General features: G+C 41.9%; 1 protein-coding gene and 1 pseudogene across 1 annotated transcript in view; one reads left to right on the top strand and one right to left on the bottom strand.

Moving 5' to 3' along the window:
* Positions 1 to 26,241, bottom strand: part of LOC122465086 — a 109,636-nt pseudogene that overhangs the window by 68,705 nt on the left and 14,690 nt on the right.
* KCNK2 (potassium two pore domain channel subfamily K member 2) overlaps positions 14,495 to 26,241 on the top strand; it is a 206,922-nt gene continuing 195,175 nt past the window's right edge. The window contains exons 1-3 of the mRNA XM_043543656.1: positions 14,495 to 14,605; positions 15,422 to 15,466; positions 19,137 to 19,293. The gene's annotated coding sequence lies outside the window, so the exon portion shown is untranslated. The remainder of the gene's footprint in view (positions 14,606 to 15,421; positions 15,467 to 19,136; positions 19,294 to 26,241) is intronic.

The raw sequence follows: 26,241 nt of genomic DNA, 5'->3' as shown, positions 1-26,241 counted from the left end.
TATCACCTGAAAGATAGAGCTTGCAGTATTCATTCAAGTATTCATTTTAGTACTTACGGCTACTTTTGATACTCATGTGTCCTCTGAAAGGACCCATCATGGAATACTTGGGGACCATGGCTAACTGGGATCCTAGAAAAGAAGGAAAAATACTGGTTAGCTGTTTATTAAAGCAGGAAATATTCAGCTGTCCCAGAGCCAAGAGATGATGAGGGAGGAACGTTGCCTAGTGGTCAGAGTGCTCACATATTACCTAGGCAGGGAGCAGAGGACCAGGACTCCTGGGTTCTTATCCCAGCACACTCATTGTGAGCCACAAGCTGCTATGACTTAAAATCCAGAAACCCACCTACTCCACTGAAGTTGTAAAGGGTGTGAGTCAGACGAGGAGTTGCTCCTGTGTGACTTTGAGTAGGTCACTGAACATCTTTGAGCCTGTTTTCCACTGTAAAATGGGTTCAATAATATTTACATCTCTCTCAGAGCGGTACAGAGAGGCCTAATCTATAAGTGTTTGTGAACATCAAGAGCTCTGTAACAATGGATAGCATTATTATACTAATAATCTACCAGCTTAGAGCCTGATCCAAACCCCACTGGAATCAGTGGAAGTCTTTCCACTGACTTCAATTGGTTTCGGAACAGGCCTTTAATGAGGAAGAGCGCTCCTTCCAATTACGAACACAGCCACATAATTTATTCAGCCCCTCTTCTTACATGTAGCTAGGTGGAATGAAGTTTGCTCATGCAGATTTCAGTATGAGAGTCATGGTGGAGGGGTACCCCATGAAAGCTCTTCTGTGGGGACTCTGCACAGTTCCAGCTGTTGAGATTTGGAGGAGCAGGACAGCCAGATTCACCACAGATTCACCCCTTCTCCCAGCTCCCAGAAGAAGCTGGCACAAGTGCAAGTAGACTTCAACGATATATATTGTTTATCCCTCCCCACTGTGCCATCCCCATACAGGTGTTCCAGGATAGCCTTGGTTTGGGGAACTCCTGGCCATCATGGTTCCTACATGAACAAGGCTGTCCTGCAGAGGTAAAGAACTAGGATGGGGGAGAGGAGAATCTGTTAATAATATAGGGAGACATGCCCTACTCCTGTTGCCTTTAAATAGGACTCAGGCATCTAATTGCCTCTTTGAAAAATCTCCCCAATATTCCCCCTCCTCCCCATTTTCATTACCCGTTAGCAAAGACTTCGGCGAAATCACCTCAGGAGAAAACTCCCTGTTACAGCAGCATCTTCCCGAGAATCTCCTCAATGCAAGAACAATGTACTATGTTGACACTTGCACAATGTCACATAATATACAATCATGTGAGGCATCCCCTGTGGAGCATGTAAACATCTGCGCTAACGAAAAGGCAAACCAGCATGCTGCTATGTAATATGACTCATGGCTAGCATGAGCAGTGAAAAGAACACAATGCAAATTACTTTTCTAAAGATATGGGGGGACAAAATGGGCCTGCAGCACAGAAGTCAGACCTAAAACAAAACCCTGAAATGAGCCCTATGTAGCTTCAGAAGTGAGGGAGTAAGTACAGAAGCTGACAAGGAAAACTGAATTGCATTGACATTATGAAGGTCTATTACAATGCTGACTGCTGAAATTTATTTCAAAGGAGGAAATGCGGTTCATTTTCCAAACTGCTTACATGATTTAGGTGCCTAAGTCCCATTTTCAAAAGTTACTTAGCATTTGTTTTCATGAGCAATTTGCATCAACATAATTTAAACTGGCTTTTAAACTGATATAGTTAAACCAGTGCAAAAGACTCCCTGGACACCCTCATTTCAGTATGAGCAGTTTATTTTGATTTAGCTTAAACTTGTTCCTAATCAATTCAAGCTAAACCATAATAAGCCATTCTTATACTAAAATAAGAGCATCCACACAGACTTTTGCACCAATTTAATTAAATGGATTTAAATTCACACCCTGTGCACTCTGTCACATGGACAAGCCCTCAGGCACGTAGGAGCCTATTTCTCATTGGATTTAGGTTCCAAAGGACTTGTCTACAGGAAGAAGTTGAACCAGTTTCATTTAAATCAGTTTAGAAAAAATTCTCTTTGGAATTACTTTTATGAGCCACAGTGAGAAGGGGCAACTCAGCTACCTCTATGGACATAGTGACTCTGCCATCAGAACCAGAAAAAGCAAAACTCTTCCTTCAATTTGGAGGCATAACTTTAATTTGCAGACCCTAGGAGCCCAGAGATTCTCCTTTAGTGTGTAACAGATGGAATGTGTCTAGCTGCACCCACATGCTGACAAAAGAGCCCTTGTTTTGGTTCTTGTCTGTGCACTCCAGGACAATATTTTGCTCCAGATATACCTGTGCAACCCCACTTACCTAACTAGTGCTTACATAACTAAAAGCTAAGGTCAAGATTTTCAAAAGTGGCTAGTGAGTTTGGCTGCTGGAGACCCCTTCAAAGGGTGCCTGATTTTGAGAGGGTGGGTGCGCTGCACTTTCAGAAATTCAGACCCCTTTATTGGTATTCACAATTTGGACACTAAAAAAATGGAAGCTCCCACAATCACTAGTCATCATTGACAATCTTGGCCACCACTCTTAATTTTAAAGGGATGCAGTTAAGAGATGACATCAGTGTCCAGAGCACTGAAACTATGGAGGCTGTGAAGGTTCTGGATAATATAATTATTTGGACCAAATCCTGCCACCTTCAACGGAGTCTTACATAGGCTAATCTTCCTTTGAAATCAATGGGAGCTAAGATTGAGGATTGTGCTCCCCTCTGTTACTATTTCTAATCCTCATGTAAGTAAATAAAAGCCCTGAACTAAAGGCCAGTGTCTCATTTTACAAGAGCATGCCCTATAATCACAGCAGGATAAGTACAAAAGGAAGTTCCTCGCTCAACTCCACAATGCTAGTCCAGAATGTTTTTAAAAAAAAGATTAAAAAAAGATTTCTCAAGCACTTTTATTCATTTAGTATTGAAAGCCATTATAATAATTAGATCATCCTTTAATAAACTGACTTAACATTTAAAGAGGAACTGTCTGTTTCATTAATTTAACATTTGTGATACCCTGCACTGCATGTTGACAGAATTTAAAATATTACTGTTAATCACATTCATCTTTTTATTCCTTCTGAGGCAACATTAGTAAATTATCTCTGGAGAAATCTAGGCTTGTTTCAACAATATTAATTATTATTATCGTTATTATTATTTATTGTGAACAAGCTGTAGAAAAGAGGATAGAGTTAAGGTCACTTTATTTAAAAGAACTTTGATTCGCAAATGAATTTGTGATAAATTGTTAAAAAAATGCGGAGATTACTTATTTGTGCCCCATTTTATCCTGACATCCTTGTTCCGTGATAAATCTCCAAGTGAAGAAGTCAGTAGGAGACTACCCTGAGGTAAAAACTGAGCAGGATGTTTGAGCAGGATCACGCCTTTAATGATGCAGAAGAATTGCAAATTTGCAGTAGCAAATTGTCTGATACTGAAACACTGATACTGGAAATCACCTACACCTTTGTACCCTCCTGCTGTAGAAAATGGTACAAGTGCAATAAGGCCCCAATTCAACAATGCAGTTTACTGCATGCTAACATCCCTTTGGCTTCACATACACCGGATGTATTTTGGCACCTTTCCCACAAAAATTTAATGGTGGAAGTCACCAGATGGCAGTCACACATAGCGTTACGAGTTCTTTTTCTTAGTGAGCAGCCTACAGTCTTTGAAGGAATGCTATACTGTCAGTTTGGTTTTGTGAAGTATTTTCTTTGGGGAAGCTATGGCAAGCAGCAAGAGTTTGCTCTCTGCCTTAATCTCTCTGACTACAGTCAGTTATCAGAGTAGACGTTACTACCTGGGAACTCAACATTGTTGGGTTTTGGATTGAGACTTCTGAAAGAGGGCTTTACCTGCATGCCTATTATGATCACCTCTGTTCAAGAACTGGGGTATACAGAGTAAATGAACAAATTGTACTAAGAATATATACAGACTCCCCATCTTTGATTTCTGATCCATCAGAAAATCAACCTACCAGGCCTGATTCTGCTGCCATGAGGCAGAGGGGTGACAGGGCCTGGGCTAGTGCACTATCATTTTTATTTAATGGTGTATTTGTTGTCTGTATAATCTCTATCCAGTTTCTCTGTATTTTTTTCAGTTTCATATTAACTGTACTGTCTCACTATCCCCTGTATGATGTCTCCAGCAACTGCTTGCATCTGTACCAAGCATCTGCTTTAATTTTTCTGGAGTATAACAAAAATAATTTGTGAAATAAAAATGCAACACTTTGTTGCTAGAAGAACCAGGCACTGATGCAAAATATAGCATTTTAATGGGAGACAGACTGTAAATTAAATAGAAGAAAAATCAGATACTCTTAAAGCAGGTAGACAAAAGGAAATGCCCTACCCAGGGAATTCTTTCTAGTGACTATAAGACACAGCAACTATAAGAAGAAAAGGAGTACTTGTGGCACCTTAGAGACTAACCAGTTTATTTGAGCATGAGCTTTCGTGAGCTACAGCTCACTTCATCGGATGCATAGGTGAAAGTAAACATTAGAAGCGCTAAGTAAAAATTACAGAACTCAGGATGCACTTTGCTAGGTTCCACCTCATAATAATGCACAAAAACAACAAGACATTGATAGTGTCATTCACAAAAAAGAGGAGACAGACTCTCCCTGAATATTTAGAATGAAATAGAATAGAAGAGATTAAAGACCATCTAAAAGAAAGAATGGAGCAGTTATTGCTGTAGGAGAGGATCATTCTCCAAGGATAAAGGGCTTGAATTTGCATGTTGCTGAGCACCTCCAGCAAGATGCTGAGCACCTTCAACTCCCATGAATTTCAATGGCAATTTAGAGTGCTTTGTCCCTGGCAGGATTTGGCCCCTTCTGCGAAAGAGATAGTGACAAAGGCAATTCCTTATGAAGCCTTGTCCCCTGTCACATTACTCATTACAGTTATGCTGTCTTGTATCACACACTTCTACTTCTAATGTAGGGGTTTGTTTGTTTGTTTTACAAATTTAGGGAGGCATATTATGGTGTGGTTTCAAAGTAGCCACATGGTGTTCCTAGTACTAGGAATGTGCAAAGTTTGAAAGAGAAGTGAGTTTGATAACACACATTTAAACAGATACAACATGGGATTTTTCAGATGTTTTCTATTAATCATGCAAGGTTGGATACAAGTGGGTGTGGATCTTCTTCCCCAGCAATACAGAAATACTATATTTGAGACGTACTATTAACAGTGCACACAGTACCAGTTCTTCCTGCACATACTCCACCACCAAAGCACATTTTAAAACACTTTGGTTAACACTTTTCAGCTTCTTAAAACACAGGATAGTTTCCCAATAGACTGTAATAGCTCTGGGCTACCGTGAGAATACCTACAGGATGTAGCGTTCCTGGTTTGGTATCAGAGGCAGCTCACATCACATAAATCAGAAGATCCCAAACAGCTCTTTATTGTTGTTTATATAGAGCTCACTCTGTCTGTACTATACAGAGTCCCAGCTGGATGCACTTCCTAGTATCTAACTACCAGGTCTTGTAAAGACCCAGTTCACCACTCCAGACCCAATTCACCCCCACTTTAAACAGCAGTCAGCGACCCATAGGCACCTCCCTCGTAGAGAGAGCCTCCAGGAAGTTCTCAATCAGCCCATACCCAAACTACCCAGACTATGCCCCTCCCTGGCTAGGAATGCCCACTTTTTAGCAGTGGGCTAGACAGCTGTGGGACTACTCAGTGGAGCAAGAGTAACCTCACTCTGAATGGGCTTTCTGGCACCGGGTGGCCACCACTATAATTGTAACAGCAAGAGAGAGATGAAAGAGGGAAAAAGCATAGCCTTTATCAACTTCCTTTGATATCAAGGAGAGTTGTGCACGGATCTATCCCCATAAAAACTGAAAAATAAGAACAGAAGACAAATACAATAAGGAGCACATGAAAGTAAAGGGGAAATTTAACTTCACAGGCAGCTTCTGACCACTCTTCGTCACTTTTCATTAATAGCACCTGGAATGGTAGCCTCTAATAGATTTAGCTGGCAGGATATTTAGAAATGTCTTTCTTTTTTAAGACCTAGCAGCCTTAATTCTACATTTTGACTCAGTCTAGAGCTGTGTACATCATCCATACTGCTCTGTGCATCTGCATTCATTACTGGCATTTGTTACAACCAGTACTAGTCTCATAATTTTCTAACAGCATTTTCAAGCATCTTAAATAGTAATTAAAACTTCCCAATTGCACTAGCCTTATTCAGCTAATTAGCTAGCTCCTGTTTCTCAAGTTGCAGTTACTCACCCCCTCTGCAACAGGGTAACGTTCTAACATGTCTTTCTGTAGCATATGGGTCATGGCTCAGCCAAAACTTGCAATCTTTTATGCAGTATCCAAATGAGATAACTTGTACACGCTGGGGAGCCTGCTCATCAGTGTTTAACCTGCATGTGGTGGCAGGACAGATGAGCTAATTGCCAGGTAGAGCAGCCAAACAGCTTCTCAAGCATGCAGCCCAGCCATTGCATCTTGGTGGGCTTTGGCAGGAAGCACAGTCAAGCACCTGTTTCAGTTAAGGCAGAGACACTTTAAGGTAAGGCATTTTGCAGGTACAACACTTCAGACTGCATTCATTAACAAAGGATATGGCCCCCCTCCTGGGCAAGTAAGAGCAAAGAATAAATAGGCAAATGCTATCACTTCTGATGGCCAGGAACCTGCTGCCTGCACATTACTGAAGTTCTTATTATTTTAGATTCCTTAAAGACAGTATTTGGACTGCTAAGAGTCATCTCCATTTCTATTGCCTAAAAGTTTTCTCCTGACATCCTTTGCATGGTCCCTGTGATGTTTCAGTACTTACTTGTACCTAGATTATTTATTGATTGACTGTACTGTAGTAGCTCCTAGAAATCACAAGTGAGATCAGGGCCTCATTGTGCTAGGCACTGCCTAGTGAGAGACACTCCCTGCCCTGAAGACCTTACAATTTAAACAGCCAAGACCGGCAGAGGGTGGAAGAAAGGATGTAGATACCAGGGTGACTGGTGCATGGAAATATGAAATATGCTTTGTCATCTCTTTCACTAAAGTGCAGAGTCACTCTCTCTCTTTCTCTGGCACAATGATCATCATGTGATCATCTCTTTCCTCCCTCTTGGCTTTGCCCCCACCCCACCCCTTCAGAGTCAGGTGAGCATTACCTCATCACAGTTCCAAACTGACCAAAGAAAGAGGGGTGACTCCCTCGAGAATCTAACAGATTCTTTTGTTGTTGCCTAGGCCACCGCCCTTTGTTCCTGTGAGGCTGGGCTGGGTTTGTCCCATCCACGCCCTGATGAGGTGTGAATTGCCCCTCTGCTTCTGGAAAGTTTTTGTCTGGGCTTGCTTTAAGACATGAGGATACATTTTCAGCCTCATAACTATATACATGAAATTATAACCTATAACATCACTATAACAATTACTAAAACATCACTATAACAACCATGCTCAGTGCATCATCAGCCTTCTAAAGACACCCAACATGACAAACTTTGCATTGGACATCACACAATCATTTTATAAAGATGAACATGGGGGTGCTGGGTGTTTCCCCCAAGGTACAGAGTGCCACAGTAAGATAGCCCACCAACTTCTGAGAACTCTTTGCTCTGCTCTGCCAGTAAAAGGGAGTTTCGTGTGGGTATAACTTACACTGGGAATTAGTCTTGTCTCCTAGGGATTTAGCACCAGTTTCAGACATCAGCATAGCTGCACCAGTGCAATCCCTTGCTGTAGAAAGGGCAAAGATGTGGTTTGCCTTTGGTGCAGTTTATCCCTGCTTGCAACCAGTATAAGTTCTATCGGTGTAGCTTGAGTTGGTTTTGATGCAACTACATCCGCGGCTGAAACTGGGGGTCATTCCCATTAAATAAAGGTCAAAAATCCACTTAGCAGCAGCTAAATGCAATAGCAGATATCCATAACCTTTACTGATACATTTCATCTGATGCCTAGATACCATTGTGATAGTATAAATGTTCTTGTTGAACTTAATGATTTTTACTAGAAAACACCAAAGTAGAAGATTAAAAAGGAAATAAAATCCAAAAAGTTTGAAGGATGTGGAGAAAGGATGCTTAATATGAGGATTACTCATTACTGTTCTCTACTATTTTCTGTGACTTTACATGGATCTTTACTCTCTCCACTTATTTCCTCCCATTTCAGCACCAGTATGGTAAGGTATATACTTCTCCTTCTTATACCACAATATTAGAATGACAATGTCAATGAGATCAAAAAGAAAAAAGTGAAATGGCACAAGTAATCCATTTTTAAGATGAGTTTGGTTTTATTCGGTAAGCAGTTATCAAACTTCTGTTTCTGATTAATGCTGAGATACAATCTATAGCTCTTTGGAGAGGTGTTCAATAAGGGTCCTGAACTACAAAATGTATTTTCATAGATCATTCTATTTTTTATATTCTATTATTTATTATTATTATTATTATAGTATTATTACTACTTTTCTATGTTGAAACCAGGGGACTGTAAATCAAATTGATGTGTTGGTGTAGTACATTAAAGGTGACAGTCTTGAACATAGCATCCTATCCAGAGACTGCAGTTCACATTTGAAACCCTTTGGTTCACAGCAGTTAGCAAGGAGAAAGTCATATAGGCTCTTCTGGAAGCAACAGAAGCACAGAAAGAAATAACAGATACATGGTTGCAGGGGAGAAGATGATGACAGCAGCTTTTTTTTTTTTTTTTTTTTAAATTGATGCTGCTTCAATGGCATGCTTTGCACTTGGCCAGGCTGCCAGGAAGTTTACTACAGTATATTAATCACGATCCTTCTCCACTGTAACACTGGGTGCTATAGTGCTCTGTACTAATGGCTTTTTTCTAATTGATACTGGTGATGGATAATTGACCTAAGGTATCACAAAGTAAAAGCAATGTCTGCTACCATGTAGACCTACAGGATCTGTTCTGCCAGAGAAACAGGAACATAAAGCCAGTGAATTTGGCTGGCTAAGAATTCTCACGAGTAGGGGAATCTCTGGGCAGCACAAAGCCAACATAGCAACTCTAGCTATCCACTCATACAGGCCCGAGCTTAGGGGTGGGGGGGACATGGCCAGAGCATCTCTATGCCAGAGCAGTCCACCAGAGCAAGCAACAGGCACAATTTGGAGAATCAGGGAGAATTGGACTTTATAACTTTAAACACTATGAAGTTTTGGCCCCCCTCCCTTTGGTGACATATGCTGACAATGAAACAATAGGAACATATGCGAATTTCCATATTGTATCCAACCCTGGGATCTATCTAGTCTAGTATCCTGTCTCCAACAATGGCCGGTAATTCAGAGGAAGGTGTAAGAAACCTGAAGTAGGTAGAGATGTAGGATAATCTGCCCTCCCCCCCATGTTAGATGTCATCCTCATTCTCTCTAGATTGACTTAAATCCTGAAGAATGAGGTTTTATATTCTTTGCAAACTTTTTGTTATAATTAATTATGAAACAGTGCATACAGGCATATTGGTCTTTTGCCTAAATATCAGGGATACAATAAAGAAGATGTCATCCTAATAATACGTCAGTATATTTTTGTACAATCGATTATTAACAATTACTTCAGTAGCTGTCTTGAAAACACTTCAATTGCCTTAAATAGCTAAGTAACATTACCTTAGCATTAGCAATATTCCCCAAGTGTTCCTTTTAGTAACTACTGTACCGGGAATGCTGCAAATCGCTAACACCACATTAGCTAATTATCTAATGCACAACTGGGAAGTTTTAAGGAGAGTTGCTGATATCTAAATTACTAGGAAAAAAATTAAAAACAATTTATAGTTAATCTAAAGTTACATGGTCAAGAGATGGGGGTGAAACTGAAGCAGAATAAATATCAATTACAATCTCTGTTTTATCTAATTGGACTTGTCTAAACAGATACTATGGGGGAAATCATGATATAGAGCAGTGGCTCTCAGTCTGCTTGAGAATTGCTGAGGGTCTCAGCGGACCACTTAATGATCTTTCCACATGTTGTTTGTACTGTTAGCTAACTCTTGTAAAGCGCTTTGGATAAATGTGCTATATAAAAAAAACCTTAATAATAAACTTTTTTGTTCTACAAACAAAAGCACACAACTCATATTTTATTATCAGTAGTCTTACCTTTCTAATGCGATGGATGTGCCCTCTCCCCCGCCGTGGCAGCCCGCGAGTTGGAGCTGGGAAGGAGGGGTGTCTCTCCCTCTCTCCCCGCCGTGGCAGCCTGCGAGTTGGAGCTGGGAAGGAGGGGTGTCTCTCCCTCTCTCCCCCGCCGTGGCAGCCCCCGAGCTGGGGCTGGGAAGGAGGGCCATGTGTCCCCAGCAGCCGCAGCCCTGGAGCTGGGGAAAGTCACCTCTTTGGCCCCCCGCAGCCCTGCATGTCCCACATTCCCTCCACCCCCTCTTCTCACCCCACTGCTCCCTCCCACCTATCTCCTTTTCCCCTCAAGGTCACCACCTCACCTTACATGTGCATCTTCTCCTGGGTCAGGCACCTAATTAGTGGAGCCACGCTTGTGTGGCTCCACTAATTAAGTGGGTTGGCCCTTCATTCTCTTGTGTGCGGCCGCCTAGGCGCGCACTTTAGAGGGAACTATCCGCGGGCCACCTGAATGGAACTTGTGTACCACAGTTTGAGAACCTCTGATATAGAGCCTCATCCTCTAGTCATTTAGCACAGAAGTTCTGATGATTTCAATTAGAATTCATTCCATGTGCAGCATGGCAGGATGGGACCAAACAGTCGTGAATGGCTCTTACACACTATAAGATCTTTGGGGCAAGGACTGTCTGTTTGTTCTGTGTTTGCAAAGCGCCCTGTACAATAGGGTTCTGGTTTGACTGGGGCTCCTAGGAGCTGCAGTAACACAAATAAATAATAACTATAATGTGTTAAAAGAATGACTGGCACTAACGACTAGCAGCCCCATTGTGAATTATCAGTGTAAACTCCAACTGAAATTAACTAAACAGGAGTTGAGGGGACTCAGCAACTCAAGGGATATACTCAGCAACTCATAGAATCAGACTCTTCGTAAATTTCCACGAGGCACCTATCTGCCTCTTTAGACACCTAAATACCTTTGAAAATCTGGCCTTAAGTGAATAAATATGGTTAAATAATCCAAGCTGTGGTATCACTTCATTTATTTTGACAGACGTGCAGTTTAGTTTTACAGTAATTATTAAAGATTTCTCATAGTATATTAGTAAAAAAGACTACCATATTTTTGTTTAAAAAGTCATCCTAGTAATACGAGACATCGCTCTGCTATTAAAAATGACCTGAGAATTGGGGTGAGACCACCACATTATTTATGAGAATTATCAAATAGGAAGTTTAGCAAAGTGATAATTAGTTAAGTTCTACTGTATTGACATAGCTAACAAAACTTATTTTCCTGAGAGTGTTGGCCTCTTCTTTTTGTTGACTTTTACTTCTTGGCAACTGAGAAAAAGTACATAAAAATCTGGTATAATTACAGCAATTTAAATCTGCTGCATGAAGAGACTGACTATGTTTTACCAGGAATATAGGATTGTACAAGAACAGACCAACAGTCCACCTAATCCAGACTCTTATCTGCAATAATGACCAGTTACTTCAGAAAAAGTTGCAGTTATGGAATAATTTGCTCATAGGTATAGTGTCTTCCTTATCTCTCTTTAATTATAATTGGTTTATGCCTTGGAGTATGAGGGTTTATATCTCTTCCAAAACTCTTAAGAGTGAAATCCTGGCACAATGAAGTAAATGGCAAAACTTCTATTGACTTCAGTAGAGCCAGGATTTCACTCTTAGTTATTTGTTTTTCAATCATCGCTATTGCAAATCAAGGTAAAATCCTGGCCACACTGATAAGAGTTTTGCTATTGGCTTCAGTGGGGACAGGATTTCCCACTCATTGCGCAAATCTCCCATTACAGTTGATAGGAGTCCTGCACAAAAAGGGTTTGCAGAACTGTGTCTGTAGAGCCATCTCTTCAGTGTAAATCTGTGTGGTTCCACTGACTTCACTGGAGCCACGCTGCTTTACACCAGCTGAGGTTCTGGGCCATTAATTTACAATCCCGGAAATCAACTGCAAACAATGGAAGGTTTATGCTAAACTACAAAATGGTCACAATTTGTTAGATTTTATCTTCTTCTTTTTTAACTTTCTACCAATTAAATTTTGGATTTGCAACCTGTTTTTCTTTCATAGCTCTAGAGGTCTCGAGGTGCCATCACAAGCTACTCAAAATTACATGTAATGGAAATTAATTTCTGGGATGCTAATTGCTGTTTCAACATTAGATACAGAATAATCTTGGCAGTATTTAGCCCTGAAAGCAAAATGTTTGGAGCTTTCAATTATGGGCCCAATCCTACAAGGTCCTGATTTTTTTTTTTTTCTGTGAAAAATTTTGCACTGACATTTTTTCTTCAAAATACCTTGGGTTTTAGTTGCAAAATCTAACATTTATTGTCTGTTGGCAACTGAATGGTTTTTGATTTGAGAGTGGGATGAGGCATGGCTCCACCTTCAATTTATGCCTTCTGAAGCCACTGCCAGCAGCATTGGCCAACTACCCTATCTCCTCCTCCTCCCCCTCGCCCTTATCCCCAGCACAAAGAGATGCTGTTTGGACAGGTATAAGGAACTTTCTGCTTTGTCCTCTTCAGTTCATCCAAGACAGAGCAGCCATGTTTAGTCTTAATGCTTAGGCCTGGATTTGAACATCTCCAGAGTTCAGGAGTGTTCAGATCTGGAACTTTAATTTGTTCCTTTGTAGAGATAAGCTTGGAATCTCAGATACAGTTCCAAACATGTTTGACTTTGATTTGGGCTCATTCAATTCTATTTGGGTCCTATCATGTTTGTAGGCCCATCTATATTACAGTAAGAATCCCTTTTCAAGTGAAATCTCTCTGCTCTAGATCCATAGAGGGGACTTAGACTCAAAGCTTCAATGCCTAACTTTTAGGTGTCCTGCTGCGTTGTGAAATCAACAGAACTGAGTTAGGCACCCTGGCTCCCTATACAACACATGGGGAGAGGTAGGCATCTAAGAATGGAATGCCCAAAAGCACAACACCTGAGTAGATATCCGCCTGAGCCAGCCAAAAGGAAACGCCAAGGAGATGGATGTGGCCTAAGACCCACTCTGCAAAGAGTTAGGTGCCTAACAGGAGGTGCCTCCCTCTACAGAGGATTCACAACCATGAACCCTCTCCTGGACTTAGGAACCTAAGCCAGGTGAGTCCCTTCTCACAAGAGAAATGAGATACTGTCCTTTTTTCTCAATAGACCAGGGATTAGAGCACTCAGGAAGACTATGGGAGGCTCTAGTTCAAATCCATCCTCTGTCTCATATGGAGTAGGGACTTGAACAAGGAGCTCCTATGTCCCAGGTGAATAACTGACCCACCAGCCTACAGGGTATGCTGATGTACAACACTCTTAATCTTTCCTGTTGAAGCTGTTCTACTCTTTATAAAATAATTAACTATGCATTGGAACAGCAACTTGAACCCAGGCCTGCCCCCTAACCTCTCTAACCACCAGGCTAGATTCTAGTTTATGATTCTTACTAGGGCTTACCTGTGAGCTGGGCATTCAGTAGCAGGATGGAGGCAGCTGTGTGCGTGCCCACCAAGAGAAATACATGCACTGGGGGCCTTTATTGGCATAAATTTAGGTGACTAGGGAATTAAGGCACCTGTAAGATTAGGCGGCACCAGAGCATGGGTTTTGAAGATCTAAATTTTGGATGTAGATGTTTAAAATGGCAGCTAGACACCTAAATCCCTCTGGTGTCCAGCTCTCGCTCTTTCTCACCCTCCATATTTTGCAGCTCAATTGATGTACTAATTTGAAGGCCAGCATCCAACTACATGAAAGGAGAAAGTCCCCACACCTGATGAAACTAAACAACCACCTGTGGGGAGGAGACTTTTTTCTTTCTGTTTTTGTGTGTGCGGTGAATTTCGGCCGCTGAAAAGCCTGAGGCGCTCTGAGTAGAGCCAGAAACCCCTCGCCCAAGGGAGCGGCTCCTAGGTCGATCCACTAGGCGTCGGAGCTCGACGGACTGAACACAGCACCCAGTCAGACCAGCGAGGAACCCCGCGGGGGACTCAAATCCCAGCTCCCCCCCGGTATTTCTCTCTCCCCCTTGGTAGTTAAAGCGAAGACGCCTCACTCTGCACCCGCCCGCCTGTGTTCGGCAGGGCAGCCGGCGCCCTGGTTACCTGGGGGAGCCGCGCCGGCTGCGGCCACGGCTCAGTCCCCCTGCCCCGGGGAGCGCCGCAGCCTCTGCGGCGTCCCTCCACCCCCCTCGCGGGCGGGTGGAGGAAACGTGCCGAGGCCTTGGGAAGGGCTACTCAGCCGCGTGATGATCCCCATAACAACGGGAACCAGGGGCCGGTCGCCCGGGGAGCAATGAGCGGCGCTGGGCAAGAGGGACCCCGCCTGGAAACCAAGCGAGCGCGGGTCCGCTGGCGTGCGCAGCCGCCTCTCCCGGAGCTCTGTGAGCTGCCAATCCTTCCCTGGGCCGGGAGGGGGCTGCACCTCCCGCCCTCTGCCGCTTCCCTCCTCCTGCTGCGTCAGGACAAGGCCTGGCCTGTGGGTTCCCCCGGCCCCCAGCAAATGGCCCAGAGCAATCACTGAGCTTCTTCCTCGGGCGGGGCGGGGCGCAGAGTGTGGCTTCGGTGTCACCTCAATTTCTGTGCAAAAGATGGCCGTGACCTCACCCCTCTCTGGGGCAGCAGGTGGAGACGAGGGCATGGTCCTCACTAGAATTTCCAAGTAAAGCTGTATTTCCAGAAATACAGATGGGATTTTGCAGACCTGTCCCACTCTGACCCCCAAACCTCTCTGTCCCCGGAGAAGTTGAGGGCTGCCCAAGGTGGGGCAGTGAGCCTGGTGCCCCATGTTAGAGAGGGTTCCCCTATTGAGTGGCATTGTGACTTGGCACACAGGGCCCAACCTCAGCCACATGAAATGTTGGGAGGTCTGACAATAAGTCAGTGGCATCACCAAAAGTTTTGGTGCAAAATGTGTGCAAAATTGTGGCACCACCAGAATTTCCATGCAACATCTCTAATTTATAGGATTATTTTTCCTGCTATGAGATTTCACATCCCCTCAGAGCGTCTAGTAAATAATACAGTATTTTATTTCAAAGCAGTAGTGTTTACAGGGTATTTTAAAAGCTTTTTACATTATGTCTATTTATAGATTGTTCTTTTCTATTTTTAGACTTGAGTCTGGGATTTCTACAGCAAAGGTTAGAAAAATATGTCTGGGTGTGGTTGGTTAACAAGAAATCAATTTTTATTTATAGAGCACTTCTTGTGTGAAAGAGGACTGCAAGTGCTGTTAAAATGTGGTAAGTACAGCCTGAGTGATAAAAAGTGTCAATTCACCAGATTAAAAATTTAGAACTCTACAGTGGCTTTAAAACTGCTAATAGAAATAATGTTCTTGACATCCAGGGCTATAGCTTCAGTGAATTATAGACAAAAGCCTTTGTGCCAAAGGTTTAATATGAGAGAAGGATAAAATAACCAGGGAACTGCACATTCAGACTCAAGACAATCATATATTTAGACACTTTCTAACAGGCATCTTTTTCAAATAGTTATGACAAATACACCCCAGAAATATAATGCTGGGGATGGAATTGGAGGGGAGGGAAATGATTACAGCCTACCAGAAAGAAAAGAATAGCAGAAAAAATGGTTATAGTATATACTGGCAGAATAATACATTCGTGATTATAGTAAGTCATATGTGAGCCATCAACTAACAATCATAATCCGCTATTTAACTGTCAATAGCCGGTCTTCCAAATGAGTTTAGAAACAGGCTTTATTGTAAGAGCACATTAGTGGTAATCATTTTGAGGGCATGACCTTACTAAAGGTATGGTCTCCTCTTGTTTAGTAGATTAAATTCTCATTTATGATGATGGGAGTTGTAGACATATAATTGAGGCAGCAGCTAGCCCTTAGGGGGATATGCTCCATCATCAGAGTCCAGTGTGTACATCTCAGAAAAGTGACTGAAGCGTAAGCCAAGCTTATTGTGAATTGAGACATTCCATGGAGGACCTGCTGGGGTCTGCTATACTCCTAAAGCATGCTTATCCAGACCGCTATATCTCCTGCCTTTCAGATTACGTAGCTCCAAAGGTAAGTGTTAGTAACTCTAGATAATCATATGGGAACTGGAAAATCCTCAATGGGAGGAGTAAGTACAGAAAACAATGTTAGCTAAAACTGCCCAGCTATCATGTATAGGTAAGATGTGTAGCATATGTGACTGCATACAACTCCCACCTTGAGTCATCAGCAGACATTAAACCTTGGAACTACAAGGTACAGCCCTTAACCACGTGACTGAAAGAAGTAGCTCTATTTGCTGTTAGTAGTAACAGATGCTTAGCCTCCGGGATCTAGCCACAAGGGAACACAGAACAATTAGTTAGTGAGTTACACCTGCTATTTTGCAGAGGATATGGATGTACACTCTGTGCATGACAAATAATGCTTGTTGTTACTTGGGTGCATTTAAAACCACTGAAGTGTATAAATTGCAGAGCAGAAGTTACTGCAGGGCAAGATTAATTTATGAGTTTTCTGTAGAAAGCTCAATAGTATTCTAGTATCCCATATTACAGTTAGCCTGACTCCTTTCCAGTTCCCGCACCCTCATTTCAGACTTTGGCTGAGATGGCCCAAGCAGCGTGTCTACGATAAGTCACAGGTATTGTGGTTTGGTGTTGCCCTGTTGTTTTGCACTAAAATGTTCCCCGCTCTTCTAGCAGCAATTTATAATCTGTATCAGTCATGGGAACGTATTGCTCACTAGGAGGAGGGCTGGATACCTGCATTTGGCAAAAGGGCCAAATTCTACCCTTTGGTAGTAAATATGGAGAGAGAGTGTTTATCTTGGGACTTATTGTGCTATAGCCATGGGAAACACCTACTTTTCTCCTTCTGTGATCAAGGAGCAAGTCTCAGTGAGACTTTCGTTCAAATGTTTTTGCTCTTCATTTCAAGGATCATTGCAAAAACTTCTCCCAACTCCATGTACCGTGTTTGCATAGTGTGTATTATGTCCCTCTCTGGTGGCTGGTCTACACAGAGAATAAGAGGCAATGATTTCTGCCTGTTAAAGGAGCTATTCTTTTAGCTGAAGTGGTAGAAGTATGTGCTACAGAGATGAAGGTTCTATGTTCAAACCCAGTTGGTGACCTATCCTAGAGGTTGTTACAGTTACTCCCAGCAAAAAATTGTGATCTGTTGTTTATCACCAACTTTTGGTTTTGAAATATTTCAAAAAACATTGTTTGTTACCAAATATATTTAATTAGGGAGGCAGTGTGGTTTTGTGGACAGAGTGCTAGTGCGGGACTCAGGAGGCTTGTGTTCTGTTCCCAGTTCCGTCACTGGCCTGCTCTGTGATCTTATGCAAGTACTTCACCTCTCCCTGCCTCAGTTTTCTCATCTTTAACATGGAGATAATGATCCTGACTTCTTTAGTAAATCACTTTAAGAGTCCTTTCTCCAACACTTGCTGAAAATGAAACAATGTGGCCAGCCTTTGTCTGTTCCCAATATTATAAAGAATACTTAAATAGTCTAATGTCTGCAAGTAACTTCGGAAGAGAGGAATCTGATACTGGAAAGATCTCAGTTTATGAACAGCATCAGTCACCTGAATAGTGAACACTCCAGAGAATTGTGAGCTCTGTAGAACGTTGGCACATGCAGAAGTCAAATAGTATTCAAGCAGCTTTTCCTTATTTAAAAAAAAACACACTGGTTTAGCTGTATGACAAATACCTTGTAGTCTAGACCACAAACTTATTCTGTCTAGAACAGAGACATCCTTAAACCTTAACCTAGGAGACTTCTGAAAGAAAATGAGCATACATGAAGAAGAAGCATACATGAAGAAAGAGAAGCACTAAATATTACTCCAAGAGTTTCTTTTCAAAGATATGGAAACTGTGCTGATTCATCCTAAGTAGGAGAGTATTGAGAACTTGAGTGCTTTATTCACTAGATTTAATAAGAACAACTGCACAAAGGGGAGGTAGAACTCTGCTCCTAGTAGTGGTAGCTTCTCTGATTCTACATTCAGTAGAACCTGCCTAGCTGTACCAGAAAATTATTTAGCAGTATCTGTGTATGTGTATTTAAAACTAAATAGTGAGCTGGAAATGTTGAGTGATTTGGGACTATATATGCTATTCTCTTCAAGTGAGGTTTCAGTTTTAAAATCAATGGTACAATGTGGTCCCTGGTCTTTAAAAACAGGTTTTAATTTCAGTGCATGTTAGTGAGAGATTTTTGGGATTATCCTGTTAAGAAAAATCTCCAGCAGGAACTGATCCTGTTAATTAATATATTGATTTACTAGGTAACATAAAGAGAAACAGCTAATATGTATGTATAACCATATAGTATTTAGATCAGGAGAAGTTCCATGCTAGCTTTGTGAAATCTTGTGTTTTAATATCTTCCAGTAGCTTCACTTATAATCTAAGCACATTTCAAATTGAAAAGATGTGTTTTCCCTTAAGCCTACAAATTCAACCAGAGATCCAATCATTAAGTTAGGTTCTTATTACCTTGCACATCATCACAGGTGATAAAGTTTCTGCAAGTTATGCCTTAACTTTCACTTGACCAGTTGATCTTCACAGATGTGAACTGATTAGCCTTGAAATTATCACACATGACATAGTTCTTTCAATGATAGACAAACAGAGATGTAGTTCACTCTTCCTGACTTGTTTTGGTGCTGCAGGAATAAGAAGTAATAAAAAAGTGTTTTTGTTACAGAAGTCAGCAGATGCAACTCTGAATTCACACAGGGAACAGATGTGATCAGTAAAAAGATACAATGGGTCACTTTTCAGAGTAGTACTGCAGTTTAAGACAAACTTGCATAGATCCTAACTGAATATTCAAGAGAAGGCTGCTCTCAGACATATTAACACTTTTTAAGTCTCATAAAACCTTAAACACTCCCTTTTCTCCCGTCAGCCATTGCATCAACTGCAGAGAAGGAAAAATACCATTAACATCTGATGTGGCAGAAGTAGTGCTGTTCTGAAGAGCTGCCATTACAAATGCTTCCCTTGAGACCCAAAGTCTCAGCTGCAGAAGATCTCTGGTCTGAAACAGGCTTCCTTGTGAACAGGTAAGCACTGAGACTTTTATTCCATTTTAATTTAGTGGAAAAGGCTTTTACCTCTGTTGTACTTAATTAAGAGTCTCCTTTTCTCTCCTTATACCTGCAGTCTTGGAGAGGGGAAGTAAAGCTTGCTGAGAGAGTAATCTGATAAGGAAAAGAGATTCAGAAGGTTGAACAGAGTATGGATGGCAGCCTCAGAAAGGGAAACAGAGAAATCTAGGAACTCTTCAATCTCCCTTAGACTTAGCTTCTACTGTTGGTGCTAGTCAACATAGCCACAACCTTGACTGTAGTTCCACTCTGATATAACTAGGCAACAAGACCTTTGATTACATTTTATTTTCTAGAAGTAAGGTAATGCCAGTCCCAGTCAAGATGCTGGCTTCTAACATGAATCATCTCTAAAATGTTAAAGAACTTCCAATGTTAAGATGGAAATATAATTCTTCTTTCCAGAGTGGCTTAAAAATGGTAATCCCTGGTTGTCTTTTGTTTGAGAAGTAGTTCATAGTAAATAGCTTTGTATTTTGAAGCGTAAGAGAAAACAAAAGCATTGCACTTAATGATAGTGACATTTCAGCTATGTTGTTTTTTGCCCTCCATTTTAATACAGTTCCAGCAGGAGAAAATACAAAGAAAATTACAATAAAAACATCAGTCTGGTCCTGCAACGCTTACCCAAGTGAGTAGTCCCACTTCAGTTGGGCTACTCACAGAAGGGTTGCAGGATTGGGTGTTAAATCAACTGTTTAAAAGTTAGACTTAAACATTTAGTAGAACCCAAAAGGAGACCCCGAAAAATTCAACATTGTTGCACTTTACAAGCGGCACAGCGACTAAACAAACATGGTTGAGTGATCTAGTGGCAGCAGGAGACCTGCTAATGCAAATACTTAGTGGAGTGACTCATAAAAATAAACCAAAAGAAAAACATTAATCAGCTTGCTTTTTTAAAAACTTAATATCTTAAAAGCACAAGCAGATCAGCAAGCACAAACTTTGAACACAGCTTACACATATAAGCTGTGTTTTTGTGTTTGTTATCCTGTACTTGAATGTGGCATATCCAGGAGATTTCACCATAGAGTTGAAAGTAAAATAACATTTCTTGTTAAAACACAAATAAAACTTTTTGTTAAACTTGCAAGAGGTGAAAACATCTGAAGAGCTTGCCTAGCTGTCTATATATACTGTGCTGCTCATCATTATGGTATATAGTGGCTAGTCCAGACATGGCAGGCTGGGATTGTAAGATTTTAGGGGCAGGGATTGTTTTCTTGGTTTGTTTATACAGTGCCTAGCACAACAGGCTGTGATCCTTGCCTGGGACTCTTAGGCGCTACCACAATACAAATAGAGTAAAACAAATATTGAGAATAACATTTTAAATGCAATTACATTGCAAAACCTATTTAGAAGTTCTAGGAACTCATTCTCAGAAGTGCTTAGTGCCTCCAGTCCCAACTGAAATAAATGGGAACTATGAGGACTCAACGCTTTTGAAAAACTGATCGGTAATGTATTGATAGGAATCGATTATATTCCTGTGTGTGTGTCTCTCTCTCTTTTTTCCCCCCTTCATATGTTTTCAGTGGATTGTATTATCATAAACTAAATGTATTGCAATGCCTATTTAGCTTGCTATGCAACTTAGTATACCTTCACTACTCTAGGAATGTGTTAAATAAACCCTACTACTTCTAAATCTTCCTTCCTAGGAACAGTGATGGCAGGATTTAGACCAACAAACTAAAACCCTGATTCTGTAACTAGCTGTGCTAGTGAAGAGTCCATTGACTTCAGTGTGGCTCTGTGAAGACATGACATTGGGGAATGGTGGTGTATGTAAATCCAACTGCTTGGAGGCTAGGGACTTAAAAAAGCTTTTGTCTGTAGTCACTGCATGCAGTGATGCCCAACTATTACTTAGGCATGAAACAATTTTGTTAAGGAAATATCTAAACTAATGAGGTTTAGCTTTTGCAAGAGAAAGGACAGTGTGCCAATACTTGGGCCAACACATGAAAATTAACAAGTGCTCAGCACCTTGCAGCATTGAGCTTGGCACAAAGATTGCAGGATTGGGGCTACTACTTTTAAACCTAAAACTAACATAAACCACATCACGTAAAATCTGTAACCCCAGTGGCATTGCACACAAGAACCAACGTAAGTTCATCTGCCCTGGTTACTTTACTTACATCTGTTTACTTACCCCTTTAAATAGGCCTTAATGAAATGATTAGAGTCATTCCTTTGATTGAAATGGTAGCAGGAACGTCTGTTCCTTTGTCTCTTGTCTAATACATAAAGAGCATGATTTGATTCTTGCAGTCCTTAATTTCTGGCTGCAGTAAACTGTTGGAGCAACATGTTTCCAAAATACATGCTTCCAACCACTGGAAGGAAGCCTATTTTGCTATTATCTTTATCATTAATTTGCAATAATCATCCAGAAACTCAGACTGGCAGGAAGGATAAAAATATAGAGACAAGCCTTAAATAGCTTGTTGACAGATAGCGCTGGAAATAAATTTAACATCAGTTTCTGCTACAATGAGCACCTGCTTCTATATGGCATCATATTGCTTAAGATGGTATGGTACAGAACATGTCCTGAAGGGCAAATCTTTGGAGTTTGGTAGGCTCTGCAGGAACAACCATGGAATGGTTCTGCTACTACAGTACTCCGGAATCTGGGGAAGAGAACTGTTTCTTCCCAGTCGCAGAGAATCCCCCTATGCCAAGTCTGGCAACACAGGCTTGGTGTGGGGTAGAGGAGATTTTTTAACTCATGTAGGCAGGGACCCAGGTTCTTATTTGAGCACAGCTGTCCTATGTTCAGGACTATACATATCTATGGTGCCATATAAGTAGTAATATTTATTGTCTCAGTTGTAGAAATGGGTAAAAGCAAGAATGGTTTTGTAGGATAGGGTTTTACCTTTGCAAAACCAAACCCAAAGCTGGTTTGGATTCAGGTCTCACTTTATCCAAGCCCTCAAAGATCAGAGGGAAGGTGAGCAGCATGGTTCAGCTAGATAGTTATGGTTTTGGCCCACCTGTAAACTAGTTCCATACCTAAGTAGAGCAGCGATCAACTGAATTGTAAGCTTAGTACTGTACTTTGCTTAAGAGCCTTTGGTGAGGGACTTGGATTATTATTTCAGAGAGCCTTTGACAATGTCAAAATAGTCACAACAAATCCTCCTTTTGGATGCACACAGGTGATTTCCCCCTGGGAGTGACATGCATGGACATCTGAGAGCAGTATTTTATTCTAATTGCGATTGGATTTATTACAATGGCACATACCATTACAGTCCCATACTATTTGTAACTTTGTAACATCACACTGTCCATACCATGTGGGGCCCTCTTCACAGGGCTCTGTAATAGGCTTGGCTATTCCTTCCTGACAAAGATGAGGAAGAGTTAGAAGCCCATGATTTGTCTGACTCCTCCTCTAATAACCTTAAATAAATGTCATGCACATAACCTTATGACTCCTTCTGGAAACTGATAACTTACTGTGCATAAGAACATAAGAACGGCCGTACTGGGTCAGACCAATGGTCCATCTAGCCCAGTATCCTGTCTTCCGACAGTGGCCAATGCCAGGTGCCCCAGAGGGAATGAAGAGAACAAGTAATCATCAAGTGATCCACCCCCTGTCGCCCATTCCCAGCTTCTGGCAAACAGAGGCTAGGGACACCATCCCTGCCCATCCTGGCTATTAGCCATTGATGGACCTATCCTCCATGAATTTATCTAGTTATTTTTTGAGCCCTGTCACAGTCTTGGCCTTCACAACATCCTCTGGCAAGGAGTTCCACAGGTTGACTGTGTGTTGTATGAAAAAAATACTTCCTTTTGTTAGTTTTAAACCTGCTGCCTATTAATTTCATTTGGTGACCCATAGTTCTTGTGTTATGAGAAGTAAATAACACTTCCTTATTTACTTTTTCCACACCAGTCATGATTTTATAGATCTTTGTCATATTCCCCCTTAGACACCTCTTTTCCAAGCTGAAAAATCCCAATCTTATTAATCTCTCCTCATACGGAAGCTGTTCCATACCCCTAATCATTTTTGTCACCTTTTTCTGAACCTTTTTCAATTCTAATATATCTTTTTTGAGATGGGGCAACCACATCTGCACGCAGTGTTCAAGGCGCAGGCATACCATGGGTTGATTTATATAAAGGCAATATGATATTTTCTGTCTTATTATCTATCCCTTTCTTAATGATTCCCAGCATTCTGTTCGCTTTTTTGAATGCCGTTGCACATTAAGTGGATGTTTTCAGAGAACTATCCACAATGACTCCAAGATCTCTTTCTTGAGTGGTAACCAGTATCAGGGGGTAGCCGTGTTAGTCTGTATCCACAAAACCAACAAGGAGTCTAGTGGCACCTTAAAGACTAACAGATTTATTTCGGCATAAGCTTTCGTGGGTAAAAAACCACTTCTTCAAATGCATGAAGTGAAAATTACAGATGCAGGCGTTATATACTGACACATGAAGAGAAGGGAGTTACCTCACAAGTGGAAAGCCAGTGTTGACAGGGCCAATTCGATCGATTGGCCCTGTCAACACGGCCCTTTCAACACTGGCTCTCCTCCACTTGTGAGGTAACTCCCTTCTCTTCAACAGAACTCCAACTGGCCATCACATACAGTCCTCAGCGAAAACCTCTCCAACGCATCATCAATGATCTACAACCTATCCTGGACAATGATCCCTCACTTTCACAGGCCTTGGGAGGCAGGCCAGTCCTCACCCACAGACAACCCGCCAACCTGAAGCATAGTCTCACCAGCAACTACACACCGCACCATAGTAACTCTAACTCAGGAACCAATCCATGCAACAAACCTCGATGCCAACTCTGCCCACATATCTACACCAGCGACACCGTCACAGGACCTAACCAGATCAGCCATACCATCACCGGGTCATTTGCCTGCACGTCCACCAATGTAACATACGCCATTATGTGTCAGCAGTGCCCCTCTGCTATGTACTTTGGCCAAACTGGACAGTCCCTACATAAAAGGATAAATGGACACAAATCCAATATTAGGAATGGCAATTGTGACGGGGCAAGGCCAGATAGATATATTAGCTCCAGGCTAAACAAATCCCTGGTACCAGGTTAAGTGAAATGGAAGCTGCTCCAGGTCAATTAAGACACCTGGGGCCAATTAAGAACTTTCCAGAAGGCAGGGAGAATGCTAGGTTGATTGGGACACCTGAAGCCAATCAGGGGCTGGCTGAAACTAGTTAAAAGCCTCCCAGTCCATCAGGTGGGTGTGCATGTCAGGAGCTGTGGAAGGAAGTTGCGCTGTTGGAGAGGCTGAGTAGTACACACCATATAAGGCACAAGGAAGGAGGCCCTGAGGTAAGGATGAAGTGGAGCTTGAGGAAGTGAGGGCTGCTGTGGGGGAAGTAGCCCAGGGAATTGTACATGTCATGTTTCTAAAAGGTCAGCTACCATAGCTGATACTATTAGGGTCCCTGGGCTGAAGCACGGAGTAGAGGGTGGGCCCGGGCTCCTCCCCCCCCCCCACCTTTGCCCCCTGATTAATCACTGAGACTGGGAGACATCAGAGACTGTGCAAGGAAGGATAACTTCTCCTCACCTCCTGTGCTGGCTTATGATGAAAATCGCTCAGTAGACTGTGACCCTTGTCCCTAGAAAAAGAAGGGTTACGTGGAGGGTCACAGTGAGCTTCTGAGCCTAGCGAAATCCGCCAGGAAACGCGGGACCCATGGAGGCAAGGACAGAGCTTTGTCACACAATATACAAAAACCTGTAGGGGAACTCTTCAACCTCCCTGGACACACAATAGCAGATTTAAAGGTAGTCTTCCTGCAGCAAAAAAACTTCAAGACCAGACTTCAAAGAGAAACCGCTGAGCTTCAGTTCATTTGCAAATTTGACACCATCAGCTCAGGATTAAACAAAGACTGTGAATGGCTAGCCAACTACAAAAGCAGTTTCTCCTCCCTTGGTGTTCACACCTCAACTTGCTAGAAGAGGGCCTCATCCTCCCTGATTGAACTAACCTCATTATCCCTAGCCTGATTCTTGCTTGCATATTTATACCTGCCTCTGGAAATTTCCACTGCATGCATCCGACGAAGTGAGTGTTCACCCACGAAAGCTTATGCTCCAATATGTCTGTTAGTCTGTAAGGTGCCACAGGACTCTTTGCCACTTTTACATCCATTTTAGAACATGGCCCTGGGGAATTGCAGTGGTAACTAACACAATGTTAAACAGGGCAGTCACTGGCTACGTTCAGGGCTGGATTTTCATTTATGCTAAAGCGTCCTACATCACCTTGGAAGTGTAAAGGGGTCTTAATGGATGTAAATATTAAGGCCCTCTGTGTTTGATTTTAAGGTCATAGTCATGTTCTAATGTGGTGTAATTTCCCAGTGTAGACAAGCCCTCAGTCAGCCCTTCCTCTTGCACCAGAGAATGCAGATAATTCAGGAAGAGATTGTTGTAATGACTTTTGTTTAACATAATAGCTTAATTTCAGCTCTTTAGCTGATATGTTTTGCATTGGAACTTTTGTTGACTAGCACACCACTTATTTATTAATTGGCATATGAAATCCGATGAAGCCAAGCCACAGCATTCTTATCAACGATGTTCAAGGCACAAAGACCAATATGTGTTATGGTTTGTGGCTGCCCACATTGACATAGTGACTGTCTCTAAACACCACTGAAGTTCGACTGCAGCACAAATTCCATGTCTGGTATGAAACTGGTTCAGAAGGCTCCACTGCCTTCACAGTAAATCAAACCTGGACTAATGTTGAGTGGGGTCCGAGATGAGATAATGATTTGTCACTTTCTCAGCAGACCATGACGCTCACCACACATCCTTTACCATAAATCCCTTACCCAGTAAATTTATCCACAACAGGTGGC

Source organism: Chelonia mydas, chromosome 3 (assembly GCF_015237465.2).
Source record: "Chelonia mydas isolate rCheMyd1 chromosome 3, rCheMyd1.pri.v2, whole genome shotgun sequence".
Classification (NCBI taxonomy): domain Eukaryota; kingdom Metazoa; phylum Chordata; order Testudines; family Cheloniidae; genus Chelonia; species Chelonia mydas.
The sequence above is the reverse complement of the archived record's forward strand: the minus strand, read 5'-3'. Positions and strand labels throughout refer to the sequence as shown.